At 34.7% G+C, this 15,746-nt stretch overlaps 1 protein-coding gene and 1 pseudogene across 1 annotated transcript in view; one reads left to right on the top strand and one right to left on the bottom strand.

Annotated features, from left to right (window-relative positions):
* SVEP1 (sushi, von Willebrand factor type A, EGF and pentraxin domain containing 1) overlaps window positions 1-15,746 on the bottom strand; it is a 341,958-nt gene that overhangs the window by 318,011 nt on the left and 8,201 nt on the right. The gene's annotated exons all lie outside the window — the stretch shown is intronic.
* Window positions 13,661-14,070, top strand: LOC130455449 (ubiquitin-conjugating enzyme E2 A-like; annotated as a pseudogene).

Raw genomic sequence — 15,746 nt, 5'->3', positions numbered from 1 at the left:
AATGGGAGTGCTTCCTCCCTCCCCTGTGTGGTTAAGGGGGGCAGGGTCTACCCAACATGTGTTGATGGGGAGGGGCATGGAACAAGGTTTGGGGGTGGGTTGGGGATGAGACCCAACACTCCATCTCTAAAAGATTTGCCATCACTGTCCTAGAGGAGAAGGGAAGGATCAAGGGTACAAGTAGTGAGATTGACATAGAAAGGAAAAGGATATAAAGAGATGATTTAGGCCCGATATAAGAAAAAAACATCAAAATTTTGGAGTTATCTAAAAGAGAAATGGGCTATCTTGGGAACTGGCAGATTCCCCTCACTAAAGGTGTTGAAATAATGTTTTCTTTATGTTTTGTTTGCTTCCCTTACTTTTCTTTCTTTTTCTTCTTCCTTCCCTCCTTGCTTTTTTCCTTTAAGATTAAGTCTGTTACTCATCAATTCCTGTAGTCATCAGCTGTCTTTTATATGAGTTGGCCTTGGTGATTAATTTAAAAATGGTTTATATCCTTGGATAATTATTAAGGCATGTATGTAGGTGGAAAGCTCAAAACATAATGCTTGTAATATATTTCATAGAGATCATTCTTGTTCAGATACAATACAGGTTGTATAAAATGTCTCCTGAGGTTCATTCCAACACTGAGATTTTGTAATTCTATGATCTATATTGAAACAGGGTGAAATTGGAGAAAGAGACCCATTAAGAAGTAGGAATAGAGGCAGTGAGAATAGAAAGAAAGGAGATCATCTGTAATATGAGAACATGAGAATTCACACAACTCACAATTTTTTTTTACTATATTTTCTGATTGAATTTTTTTGATTCTCATACTAACAGCTTCCCAAGCTGTAACTTTTCTTTCTCAGAAACACCTTAATTTTTATTTGCTGTACTGGAAAGCATGCAAAATAAGCTGACTTGGATCAAATCAAATACTTGGCTGTTATTGTAAGATATTCTTACAAATATGGAATGAAAGACAGAAACAATCTGTTCTAAATGAATGGGGCTAGTAAGAAAATTTTTATGGGTAAATTAAAAATGCCCTTCCCTTTCCCACAATTACCTGAAAGAACTGTTAAAAGCCAACATTAACTGAAATACATATTGTCAGCCCTTACATTTACATTAAACTGCCATCAGTTAAGCAATGTTACAGATATGATATGATTGAAAGAGCACTAGTTTGGAAATCAAAGATCCTGGATTCAAATCCCACTTCTTTTGGCAGAGAGGTAAAGTTCAATTCATTATTTATTTTTAACATTTTTTTTTTAAATTTTGAACTCCAAATTTTCTATCTCCCTCTAGCCACTCCAACATCCATTTAGAAGGCAAGCAATATGACATCAAATTATATATGTGAAATCATGCAAGATATATTTCTGTATTGGTCATATTGCAAAAAAAAACCAGGAAAAAATAAAGTGAAAATATTCTATTTCAATTTACACTCAGATCTTTACTTCTTTCTCTGGAGGTGGATAGCATTTTTATCATGAGTTGTTTGGAATTGTCTTGGATCACTGTATTGATCAGAGTAGCTTCTTTGTCTGTTAATTTCTTCCTTCCTTCCTTCCATTCTTCCTTCCTCTTCTTACATTCTTTCTTTCTTTCTTTCTTTCTTTCTTTCTTTCTTTCTTTCTTTCTTTCTTTCTTTCTTTCTTTCTTTCCTTCTTTCCTTCTTTCCTTCTTTCCTTCCTTCTTTCTTTCTTTCCTTCTTTCCTTCTTTCCTTCTTTCCTTCTTTCTTTCTTTCTTTCTTTCTTTCTTTCTTTCTTTCTTTCTTTCTTTCTTTCTTTCTTTCTTTCTTTCTTTCTTTCTTTCTTTCTTTCTTTCTTTCTTTCTTTCTTTCTTTCTTTCTTTCCTTCTTTCCTCCTTTCCTTCTTTCTTTTTCTTTATCCACTGAGTCACTCAGCAGCCCCATAGCTAAGTCTTTCACATTTGATCTTCATTACAATATTGCTGTTATAGTGTTCACTTCAATTTACCTCATTCATATGTTTTCTCATTTATTCTAAACCCATGTTGCTCATTGTTTCTTATAGCACAATAGTATTCTATTATAATCATATACAATAAGTTGTTCAGTCACTCCCCAGTTTCTAATTCTTTGCCATCACAAAAAGCTGATATAAATATTTTTGGAATTTAATCCTTGTTCTTTTTCTTTGATTTCTTTTGAATACAGGCCTTAGTAATGGTATGGCTGGGTCAAAAGATAGGCGTAGTTTATCGCTCTTTGAGTATAGTTCCAAATTATTCTCCAGAATGATTAGACCAACTCCACCAAAAGAGCATTAGTGACCCTATTTTTTCACATCCCCTCCAGCATCAAATCCCACTTCTGATGCTTACAGCCTTTGAGACCTCCAGAAAGTCATTTCATCTCTATGAGGAGCCTTCGTTTTCTCATCTGTAAACTGAGGAGTTTGGGTCAGCGAGAGGGCTTCTTAGGTCCCTTCCAGCTCCAGAGCTAGAACCCTATGAATCTATGAAACTTACCAGACTTTCCAGGCTGTTTCCTGAAAGGAAAGATTCTTTAGTCTAATACCTTTAGGATTTTCACTCCAGCCTAGCCAAATTTGAGAAAAAACTAGAAGGTCAAAGAAACTCTTAACCTCAGACTCACAGAACGCTTTCCGCCCACATACATGCTTTAGTAGTTAACCATAGTCACAGACAATTTTTAAATAAACCACACAGGCCAATGTATCTAAAAGGGAAATGATGAATACAGGAATTGATGAGTAGCAGACTTGATCCTGGACAGTAAAAATGGTCAGAACAAAACAGCAAAAAAACACATCTATCCAAATACAAATGGACATGCAAAAAAGACATTTTCTTTAACATTCAAACTATATTTTATGTTCTCTAAGGATATACACATGAAGGGACTGAGGGTGGTAAAAGAAAATCCATCAGTGTCTAAAGAAAAATGCTAGTTGTGTCTCCTACTTACGTTAGTATATTTTAAAATTATAATTGCCTAGTCCTTCAAAAAAAAGAATGAACTCAAATCCATTGGGTTGAGTTTTGCTTAGCAGCCCTGAAAAAAGGAATATCTTTACTCTATATTTTAATTTTTCTTACAGTAGACCCTAAACTTTCTAGAGTCTAGGAAAATAGATCTATAATGATGTAGTTTCAAAACAAATGCCTGTTTCTACTCATGCTCTGACTAAATTGTTTTTTTGTTGTTCTTCTTTTTAATCCATTTTGTGATTTTGAAAAAAGCATCAAGCTGATGAAGCCAATTTTCATATTTTTCTCCAAAGAGAATCAAATTCTTTCAAGAAGGACATGGGGCTAGAAGTCAAGAGACTTGGATTCCAGTGTTGTCTCTGCCATCCACCAGCAACTGGAAGTCACTTCCTTCTCTAGGCTTCAAGTTTCCTCATGTGTAAAATAAGAAGGAGGGACTACAATCCTTTCTAGTTCCCTGGAATATTGCAGATGCTCCTTAAATTGTTTGTTGTTGTTGATTTTGACCAAAAAGGCAGACAAGAATTTTAAAAGTAACTTTGTACCAGGTATTTTGGAAGTTTGGAAGATACAAATTTAAAAGTGGGATGGTCTATGCCCACAAGGAACTTACACTCTCATATTGGGATAAAGCAATTCACAAAACAATTAACAATGAAACCATTCCTCTTTATTTTGCAAATACCATGGGATGGTAGCAATTCATCATTCTGTGTATGTATGGAAGAAAACAACTGTTCTAATCCATTCAAGCAAGAATTACTATTCCTAGAAATTGAGAACTCTGTTTCCCCTCCCCCCACCCACCCAGATATAGTAAAGTATCCTCTTTTCACAGTTTCAAAGAAAGTGAAGAATACTACCTGGACCTCACAAAAGACAGAGATAAACTAATAGGAGGAGAATCTTTGATAGAAAAAAAAATCACCAATGCAACCTTTGAAATTTGTACCGAGAGCTTTACCAGCCCTATGTGGTACTTAAACTATTCCCACTTTACAGAGGAGGATAATAGTGACTTGAGGGTTTAAGTGACTTGGTCAAGGTCACCTGGGATGAAGTGGCAGAACCAAGACAGAGTATCTAGAGCCAAAATGAACTTTAAAGGTCTTTTGGTCCAACTTCTCACCCATTTCCCAGCTGAAAAAACTGAGACCCAGAATAGTTAAGCAATTTGCCTAAAAATCATGCAGATAGTAGAGTTATGATTTAAACATGTCTTTTGAATACAAATTCGCTGCTCTTACCACCATACCATAGCTGCCTTTCCCCATGATAGCCTTAAAAGGAGCTTTTAGGTTCCTCATTAATAGAAGGATACTATAAAGGAGGCAGGGACAGTATACTTGGGTCTATAAGGTTAAAGCAGTTTTCTCTATTCCGACATAAATATGTGCTATTCATATGAGCATACACATACCCAATGACAAAGTCATGAGCAGAGTAGAGGATTAGGAAAAAAAGTTAATTGAATTAATAATTAAGTGGTTTGGAGAGAGGAATAAATCAATTCATTTTACATTGATTTCAACCTCACTGGTTCTCAAGCTTGTACTGTATAGAGAAGTACCAATAAATGCCAACTTAGAAGGAATACAATTATCCCATGTGAAGATCAAATGATCTACTTTGGTCAATTGTCCTCATATCTCCTAGAGTATAATTGCATATCATCTATTCTATGTAATTCTAAGTGGCATCTTAAGAACTTGGGGGTCCTCAGCCCTTGGGGTCCTTTGTCAAGAGATAGGTTGAGTGAATAATGCTATTGGTCATTCCATTTTATATCTTGGGTCTGAATCTAAGAGCTGTCTCAGGTATCAAGTAGATTCTATTTCTAATACAAGTTCTTTTGGAAAAAGTGAAAAGACTATCACCTATGTGTTTGGGGATGAAGAGGGAAGGACACATGATCACTGTCTTTTGAAAGGCCATCATGTAAGGGAAGGATTCTATTTGTTTTATTTCACTCGAGAAGGTAGACACAGGAACAAGAAGTGGAATGAACAGAATAGATTTAAGGACTCCATGAGAAAAAACCTTTCTAGTCATCAGCACTCTCCAAGAATCTCTAAGAAGGTAATGGGTTCCTTCCACAGTAGAGGTCTTCTAACAAAGGCTGGATAACCATTTTTCTAGAGATGTTTTCTCAGGTACTAGTTGTACTAAATGGCCTCTTAAATTTCTTCAAAACCTAGAGTCTGTCATTTAGTGAAAAAGAAATATTACTAAATGAGAAATTTAATGTATTCAACTAGACTTTGCAGTTATGGCTTAGATAACAGCCCTGAAATGTAAGTCCATCCCAGTAGCACAACTTCCTCCATAAGAATATTCTGTTTCTCATTATTATTGCTGATCTGTATCTCAGTAAATCATGATTAGTTAGAAGAATATGGAGTCAGAGAGATTTTCACTCCCTTTCACCTCCAACTCTCAGAATCTTTATCTTTCTTCAAGAATCAACCCAAGTATCACCTCTCATACAGAGTTTACCATGATTTCCCCTATTGTTAATGCTTTCTCCCTCCTTAAATCATCATATATTCATTTGCATACATAATAATAATACTATATGTACACATACACACATACATACATATATATATATATATTATATAAGCTAGGTGGTACACTGGGCTTGGATCAGGAAAATCCATCTTCAAGAGTTCAAATCTAGCCTGAAATATATACTAGTTGGGTGACCCTGGACAAGTCACTTTTATCTGTTTGCCTCAGTTTCCTAATCTGCAAAATGAGCTGGAGAAAGAAATGGCAGACCATTCCAGCATCTTTCTAAGATACTCCAAATGGGGTCATGGAGAACTGGGCATGTCTGAAAATTACGGAATGATAACAAAAACACATATACATACCTATAGATGGATAATAGCATTAATGTTATCATATTTGTATGGGATTACCTATATTCAAATATCCCATATGTAGATTATAAACCATTTTATATAAATATATCTTCATTTAGAATTTAAGTATTTAGAAAATAATGGCTATGGGTTGTTGGTGGTGGTGGGTTTGTTTTTTTTTTGTTTTGTTTTGTTTTTTTTGTCTTTGTATCCCTACCACTCAAAGAGTATCTTGAATCTAATAACTCCTTAACAAATGCTTATTAAATTAAACTGGAAACAGCCCAGTAGCTCTTTGCCCAAAGAATCTGCCTTTTTCATATGGAATTTTGACTCAAATATTAAAACTATCAGAATTTTTTTCGAGTAGAAAATTTGCATGTGAATTAAATATCAACAGGTATATGGATGATGTGACCAGAGATTTTAATAATCACTAATCTATGTGGATGAGGATTGTGACAGAGGCTGGCACTAGAGAAAAAGTGCCAGACTGAAGAGTATGCGAAATTGATCACTTTGATGGGGGAGGGGCCCCAGGAGTGAAATCCAGAAGGAGAAGACTCTGGCTGGAGAACAGTGAGGGTTTCTCAGTCTTGAGAAGCAGAAGAGAGAAGGTGGGGAAAAGACTTTCACCTGAGAGTTACCCATTTTTTCTGCTGGTGATTGGAAGTCTTTCCTCCCAACACTTCCCAATTGAAGGGACTTCTGAAGAGAAACCTGAGCAGACTTTACTTCAGCTCCTGTTGCCCAGGACTGAGTCAACCTGACTTTATCTCATGGGGTTCAGGTTGCTAAGGCCTGAGTTCCCCCCCTAAACTCAGGGATGGAGGGGAAAGGGTTTAGATACAGACAGGAACCCCCTTTTCCCACATTCCTTTTCCCATTCTTCCCTGCCCATTATTCCTTTTGTATTATTTGATTGAGTTAACATTAAAAGTTATCTGTTCCCCAAACTTGAGTGTGGGTGAATGGATCAAGGGGAGACCCTTTGGTCTCAAGTAGTGGAGGGGGGCCAAGAGGGCCAAGAGCAAATCTGGGAGAGAGGCTTTAGGTAAAGAGGGAAGGCAGAAGGGGGAAAATCTTCAAATCCCCTCTCTACTCTCTGAGCCAACCTGTTACATCTGCTGTCTCCCCTGAACCCCACTTTAAGAAGAGGGTTCTCCTCTCTTTCCCCTTCTCCATACCAAAAGTCCAAGCTTCCTGTGGGGTACAACACTTCCCTTATTTTATTTTATTTTTAAACAGTATTTAAAAAAAACCATGGCATACTGGAAGGGGTACCAGTACAGAAAATCAGAAAACTTTCACCTCAACTTCTGCATTTTTAAAACTTGAGAAATCTTTTAAAAATTTAAATTTTATTTATTTCATTTTAATATTCATTTTTAAAAATATCGAGGCCTAAATTCTCTCTCTCCCTCTAGGCCCTCCTCTACCACCTGAGAAGGCAATTGATATGATAAATTATATATGTGAATACATATTTTTACATATTCCTGTATTAGCTATGTTGTAAAAAAATCAATATAAAGCAAGAAACATTAAGTAAAAAAGAAAATATGTTTCAGTCTTCAGACTTCACCAGATCTCTCTTTTTTTTTCTCTCTCTCTGGAAATGAACAGCATTTTCATCATTGGTCCTTTGGAATTGTCTTGGATTATTTTATTGATCAGAGTAACTAAGTCTTTTACAGTTGATCATCTTTACCATATTGCTATTGCTATACAGTGTTTTCCTGGTTCTGCCTACTTCACTTTGCATCAGTTCAGATAAGACTGCCTGGTTTTTTTTCCAAAATCATCCTGCTTATCATTCCTTATAGCACAATAATATTCCATTGCAATCGTATACCACAATTTGTTCAGTCATCCTCCAACTGATCATTACCCCCTCAACTTCTAATTCTTTGCCACCGTAAAAAGAAGTAATAGAAATATATATGTATATTAATATATTATATATATGTGTATATATATACATACTTGTCCTTTTTCCCTTTTCTATGATCTCTTTGGGATACAGACCTAGTAGTAGTATTGCTAGATCAAAGGGTATAAATTTGAAAAATCTTAAAGACCTCTCTAAATCGCCTAAATAATTTTAAATCTTAATTGCCAAAGATATCATGATGTCTCTTGACTAAAATACAGAGCCAGCATTTTACAATACAGCAATAAAAATTTAATTAGACTCAGTTAAAGAAATACCACATCAGAAGCAGCACTTCATTTAATCTGAAGGTTTTAGTAGAAAGCCAGCTCAGAATGAGTCAACAATATCACATGGTAGCCAAAAAAAGTTAATTTGATACTGGGCTATATTAAAGGAATCCCAGCTTACATGAATAAGGAGGTGATGGTCATGAAGTACTCTGCTTTGGCTAGATCAATTCTGGAATATTCTTTTCCCCCCTTACCTTCCATCCTAGAATCAATGACATGATTGGTTTCAAGGCAGCAGAATAGTAGTAAGAGCTAGGCAATGAGGGTTAAGTGACTTGCCCAAGTTCCAATATTTAGGAAGTGTCCGAGATCAGACCTGAACCTAGGACCTCCCATCTCTGAGCCTGGCTCTCTATACACTGAGCCACCTAGCTGCCCTCACATGTGGAGAATTCTATTCAACTTTCAGAATGGGACCTTGAAAGGCTAGAGACCCTCCCATCAAGCATCCAACAATTATTTTCTAAGTCCTAACTATGTATTAGCACTGTGCTAAGTCCTAAGGATACAAGGACAAAAACCAGTATTTGCCCTCAAAGAACTTATATTCTGGCCAGTGCAGGTGGGATGGAATGTCTACATCTGTGATCAAATACAAAATGTAGGCAAAGAATAAAGAAGGGAATTTTGCAGGGGAGGGAGTAGCATCTGGGAGAACCAAGAATGGCCTCATGTAGGAGGTGGTGTTAGAGTTGAGCTTTGAAAGAAGTTAAAAGAAGAACAAGTGAAGAAAGAATGTGTTTGGGGCATATAGAACAGAGTTACAGAGATGGCAAATGAAATTTCATGTGTAAAAAATAGCAATTTGGCTGAAATACACTGTGGGATACATGAAGGGCAGTAATGTGTAATAAATCTCAGGAGGTAGGCTAGAGTCAGATTGTAAAGGGCTTTGAATGTTGAACAGAGGAGTTTGTATTTGATGCTAGGGACAATAAGAAGCCAGTTGAACTTTTTAGGCAAAGGAGTGACAGATAGAGGAAGACTGTTTGAATAGTGAAAATCCTTGAGTTATCAAATGAAAAGTCATATGAAGACTGGCTAAAGACCTAGGGATGTTTAGTCTGCAGAAGAAAAGACTCAAGGAAACATGAAAGCTGTTTTTAAATATTTGAAGAGCTGTCATTTTTAAGGGATTATATTTGTCCTGTTTGGTTCTAAACAACAGAACCAAGAACAATGAGTAGAAGTCAGAAAGAGATAAATTTAGTTTTGATGTCAGCAACAACTTCTGAACAATTTGTAGTTGTTCAGTTGTTTTTTAATCATGTCTGACTCTTTGTGGTCCCATTTGGAATTTTCTTGGCAAATATACTGCAATGGTTTGCCATTTTCTTCTCCAGCTTATTTTTCAGAAACAAAAACTAAGGGAAACAAAGTTAAGTGACTTGCCCAGAGTCACAGTTAGTAAGTGTTGAAGGCTGGATTTGAACTCCGGAAGATAAGACTTCCTGCTCCAGACCTGACACTCTATGCACTATGAATGGGCTACCTAAAGAAGCTATTATCTCCCTCCCATTGGAGGTCAAGGAAAGTCTGAGGGACCACTTTTGGAGCATATGGCAGAAGGGAGTCTTAGTTTGATAAAGAATGGAATAAACCTCTTTGATTCCTTCTAAACAAGGATGTGCTGGCAAATGTTTAACAACTGGCTCTTAGATAGAGAAACACAATTTTAATCTTAATCTCCATTATTAATATTCCCCTGTCACTTTCTTAAGTCTAGAAAATCAACAAAACAATAAATCAAAACCTGCCTTCATTTGTAGTATTTGCTAAATCCCAAAATGTAAATATTTACAATGAAAATTTAACAACTGGCTCTTATCAGAGCTGTACAAGCAGGTCCCATCAAGCTCTTCAATTCTATGATTTTGTAATAAGCTATTTTACTACAAATTAAATTTCTATCATGTTTGCTATGGACAATCTCAAAATTGATACATAAGTTTGTAATATTAACAGTAGTTGATTATTTGAACATATTGAAATTAAACTTCTAACTTTGGATGATTTCTATTTAGCACTGACTCCACAATAAAAGGGTATCAGGCTTTTCAAGTTATTAGGATACCAATTAAAATATTTCTAAGTTAATTAATAGCATCATTTCCACTGATTGCGATGATTGATCAACTCTAAATGTATTGCATTTACTCATTGGAAGCAATTTATATACTAAAAAGGTACATGAATGTACTGAGTACATGAACTGAGTACATGAACATATTTCTTGACTTTATTTTAAAAATTATGTTCTTATTGGAACAAAGTGGATATCATTATTTCAATATGTATTTCATCAGGAATTTAAACTTGGGTTGACAGTTGCTTAATTTTCTACAAAACTAAAAAAAATAGTTATTATTCTGAATAGTCTTAATCTTTATTGTCCAACATTCTAGACAATTAAAATATGATAATTCTTAACTACTCACAGAGAAGCACTGATAATAAGAAAGATCATTTCCTTTAAAATAATTTCCTTTGATGTTAGAAAATAACTCTATTAATATTAATGAAGAATGTGAGACTTGATAAAAGGATAGATCCTCTGAAATGCTAAAGATAACATCCATGAGTTGATGCTATTCATTTCAAGAAGAACAATTTCTTCACTTCAATAACTCCTACATTTATACAATTTTAGATCCAGAAGAAACTTTACAAATAATCAAATCCAATCACCATATATTATGGGTGAAGAAGCTAAAGACCAGAGATGTACAAAATCTTGCCAGAAGTCACACATATCTGGTGTCACAGAATCCTTTCTATTGATATACTGACTGAAAATTCATATAGCCTTCTTTTTTTGTATGGGAAGTGAAAACCTTTATTATACACTTCACTCTGCATAAGCAGTCTTCCTGTTAAAAATCAGAACTATTTTCTTAATTCATATGGATTGGATAGTTTTTAGTCAAATTATTTAAATTAAACAAATTAACAAATTAATTAACATTATTTAAATACCTTGATCATTCCATCAAATGAAACATTTGCAAAACACTTAGCATAGTGCCTAAAACAGTGATGGCAAACCTTTTAAAGAACAAGTGCCCAAACTGCACCCTCACACCACATGTAAGTCAACCCCTTACCTCAGAAAGGGGAGGGAGGAAGCACTTTCATTGGGTTGCTAGGTAGAGGGGCGGAAGATGTGAGAAATGTCCTCAGGTTCATGTGGAGAGGGGGAGGGGAGAAGCCCCTGCAGCACACATGCCATAGGTTCACCAACATGGTCTAAGAACATAGTAGATGCTTAATAAATGCTTATTCCTTTCCCTTCCCTTTCTCTTCTTCTCAAAGAGAACTCTGTGACAAATCTGTAGGAAAGCTGTCTCTAAAGCCCATGAATAGGGAAAGTTTTTAAATAAGCAGGTCTAGTGAGTGACTAAATAAAAGTCTCAAAGAGACAAGACTTATCTGAAATATCTCAAATCATCCTAAGGAAACATAGGCAGCTAGGTAGTATAATGGATAAAGCACAGGACCTCCAGTCAGAAAGACTTGAATTCCAATTTAACCTTAGATACTTACTGTGTGATCTTCCTGCCTCAGTTTCCTTATTTATAAAATGGGGATAATAATAGCACCTCCTTACAGGATTGCTATAAGGATTAAATAAGATTATATTTGTAAAGCACTTTTAAGCACTTTGCAAACCTTAAAGTACTATATAAATGCCAGTTATTATAATAGTGAAAATAATCTTCCCTTTTAGGCTTTATGGGAGAAAAATACTAGAACACAAAATAGATGTCACGAAGCTAAAATTGATGGTATTATTTTATTTAGACCATAGAGAAAGGAATGTAAAATATAAAATTGATACATTGGGGAATACATACTAAATATATGTAATATACACATATATAATGTGACTCTCAACCTCACTGGCACTCAGGTTATCTGTATCTTTGCTTTATTTATAACACAGTAATGTTATTTGGCGTAACTCCCACCAAGAGAATCTTCCATCTTTTTCATTAGACCACAAAGTATATCACCTCTAAATCATTTCCCTACTAAAGTAAACGCTCATGAACCAGCCTTTTTTACTGCCTGGTACCTCTTCTTTAACAGAAGTGTATGAGATGACAATCTATGGATTGTCATAAGGCTAGACCTTTGAATACAGATGTCTTCCAGCTTTGTATAATTACACAAACCTGAACTAAGTGATCTGAAGATGTAGCAAAGAGGAAGGAGGTAAGGAATATGGTATATATAAAGTATATTTTATATGCATAGAAACTCAAGAATATCTAAGTAACATCCAATCTAGAGACCTTTCAGATGAAATGCATTTGTGCTATTAATCATGCAGCCGATAAAAAGAACCGGTTTATCTTTTTATAACTCATTTTTGACCAAATATTACTTCTTTCTCCCCCAAACAGCAAATTATTTTTTTCAATCATTTTTATAAACCATCTATGACCTATCTTTAGGATATGATGAACATTTGAACAAAGAACAGAAGAGGACAGAAGGAAGTTCATTAAGGCAAGCAGGGTAGTGTGGGTATTAATATGCTAAATTTAATATAAACTTAAAAAAAGTTATATATTTAAAAGATCCATTGTTTCATATACATTCCTCTGCTTTTGTTCTTTATATATGGAAATGTCCATATTTGTTCAGTTTCATTCTGAATTGTTAAAATCAGAATAATATTTTTTAGAAAGAAATATGATGACAAACCAAGAGTTCGTTTTTTTTTTCTTGTTGGCTTTAATAAAAAACTGGTCATATGTGACACTCCTGGTCCTTATAATAAAGTTTTTCATTTCCCATACAAAAAAGAAAAGCTCTGTTCCAATGATATATTTATTAAGTCAATGATACTGAATTTAACCTATTAAGCAAGTGAAATTTTTCATAAAGGAAACAGAAAGATTAATGATTTGCATCACCATATGGCTAATACCAGCAGGTGTGGAAGGGCTGGCCAAGTAATTAAGGGAATGACCAAATGAAGTTTGAAAGTCATGTGAGGGAAGCAACAATGATTTGGCAAGATTTTATAGAAAAGATAAATAATTCATAACATTTCTTTAGATTTTGGTGTTACCGTTTTGTGCTTAAGATAACAAGAGAAGAATAAAAGCTATGTGGTTCTCTAAATCCCATTGCCCTTTTCTGCCATTTTGCTATTCAGACATCAGGAAAGGACAGATACATAAAACTGGAGCATATTTTTGTATTTTTGTCTGTTTCACTGGTTGTAATAGACAAAAAATTGAAAATTTTACTAGCAATAAACCTGCTTGATAAGCCTCCATGGCTAGAGACAGGCTAGCCCTTGAAGAGAAGATCCAGAAGGTACTCTGGATCCATCAATCAATCCACATAGCTTTATTAAATAGCAACTATGGTGTTATGTGCTGAGTATACAACTATGAAAGGGGAAACTTCTTCTGCCCCCAAAGAGCTTACATTCCACAGATCCACATCTGAAGACTTTAACATCAGAGTAAAATTTATTCATATTTTCACTCCCCTGTCAAACTCTTTCATGTCATGCCACAATGAAGGAATGTCTAATGAATAGGTGAATTCTTGGAAGAATGAAATTATAGCAAGAAAATCAAAAGGAACCTAGCTCCTCACCTAACATTGTTGGAGAACTACATTATAATGAGGAACATCATTATTTTTGGTCTCAAAGGGACCCCATTTGAAGATGGTACATTTAAATATACAACAGAACTTACAAATATCCAAACCAACTAGCTATGGTAAAGTTTGTTTCTAAAATATTTCAACTAAAAGTCTACATAGATGGTAGGAAGTGCCTGGTTATACTTTAAAACATTTGCATGCTGTCATCTCCATTTTGACATCTATCCAGTCTAGTGGATATGTCAACAGTTTAGCAAAGAGCAACACTGCTCAACTATCCAGGAAAACAATAGAGAATACAAAAAGTTAGTTTCAACAATAGTAGAGCAGAACTGGCATGATTTTCAAACCGGGATGAATAATTAACCCCAATGAATAGTCTGGCCATAAGGAAAAAATATTTGTCTGACTCATTCTTTCTTTTCTCCTTAGTATTATTACTTTTATTTTGTTGAAAACAGGTGACTGACAGGTTATCATTGCTATCTTTCCTCACTTAAGCTTTCTTTCCTCCCCTCCCCTTTCTGATATCAGAAAACACCTCCTACAAAGTCAGCTATAATGCACTGAGTTACTTTTAAAAGAATTACTAGTCCTGAAAAAAGACAGCAACATCACTTTGAAACACCAAAGAGAAGGAAAACGTTTAAAGAAGGAAAAGCTTTTAAAACTAAAACTCTAAATTAACAAAGAATAGTGATAGTTTTTCCCAAATGACATTATATTACAACTGAATCAGCTAAGTACCCAAAACAATGTAGATAAAAAAGAAAACACATAAGATATCATATTAGGTATCTTCAGATAGTAAATGACAAATTCAAAGCCCAGATTCACTACTGGCCTTCAAGTAAAAAAGACCTGGATTCAAATATAATCTCTGAAGTGTAGTCATTTTATGTCAATGAGCAAGTCACTTAATCTCTCAGTGTGCTTGGGACTTCTTTAATATTATAAATTATAGATGAGTTGCTGGTCTGCATTGGCCTCTTGGGGAATTATCTATATAAAAAATAACAAGTTCAACCTTTCTGTAATCTTTTTAAAAAGTAATCACCTTATAGAATTGCTGAGGCTCAAATAAAGATAATGTATATATAGAACTTTACAACTTTAAAGTGCTTCACAAATGTTAACTATCATTATTACTTATTAGCTTCCTTGCTATAAATTAAATAAGAAAACATTAGAAATTTTTGACTTGGGGCAGCTGAGTGGCTCAGTGGACTGAGAGCCAGGCCTAGAGATGGGAGGTCCAAGGTTCAAATCTAGCCTCAGACACTTCCTAGCTGTGTGACCCTGGGCAAGTCACTTGATTCTCTTTGCCTACCCCTTACCATTCTTCTGGCTGGGAAGCAATACACACTGTTAAATCTAATAAGGAAAGTAAGGCTAAGAAAAAAGAAATCTTTAGCTAAACAGAAGAATGGATTATAGGTTTTTCTTAACAAGTTGAATAAATGATTTATTTTCTTAAATGACCAAAATCAAGAGGAAATAACATTTCATGGGACATGTGTTCAATCACCTTGAAATAATGTTCAGGATGTGCAAAAGCATCCCTTGTTTATCCCATGTTCTGGTTCACTATCTTTTTTGGTTACATTTGTAATTAATGATGTATTTCATGATACTTCTTATTTGCAAGTCAAAGTTTCTAATACATAATACAATATAACCTCCTTACACACACCAAATGCCATTCCTTACTCATTAATATAGCTCTGCTTGACAAAGAGTTCTCATATTTGTGGCAATTGTCTTAAATCAATTAAACTTCTATCAATTGTCTTAAATCAATTAAACTTTTTAAACAAATGGTGATAGAATCAATGTGTCATTCATTTATCCATTGCCCATTTTTGTGATTTGACAGTTTTGACAAATAGGTCAACTTGAAGCTGCTATCATTGCATGTAATGTCTTCTCATTTATATTATTTCTCCTAATTTCATGTTGATTTTTACCTTTGCTCCAAGGAGTCAGTAATTTAATTACAAATCTCTGAGATATGATTCTGAAGCAGTTCCCATATGAGTGAC

The sequence above is a fragment of the Monodelphis domestica genome, chromosome 7, assembly GCF_027887165.1.
Source record: "Monodelphis domestica isolate mMonDom1 chromosome 7, mMonDom1.pri, whole genome shotgun sequence".
NCBI classification, from domain to species: Eukaryota; Metazoa; Chordata; class Mammalia; order Didelphimorphia; family Didelphidae; genus Monodelphis; species Monodelphis domestica.
This window is presented reverse-complemented; position numbering and strand designations above follow the sequence as displayed.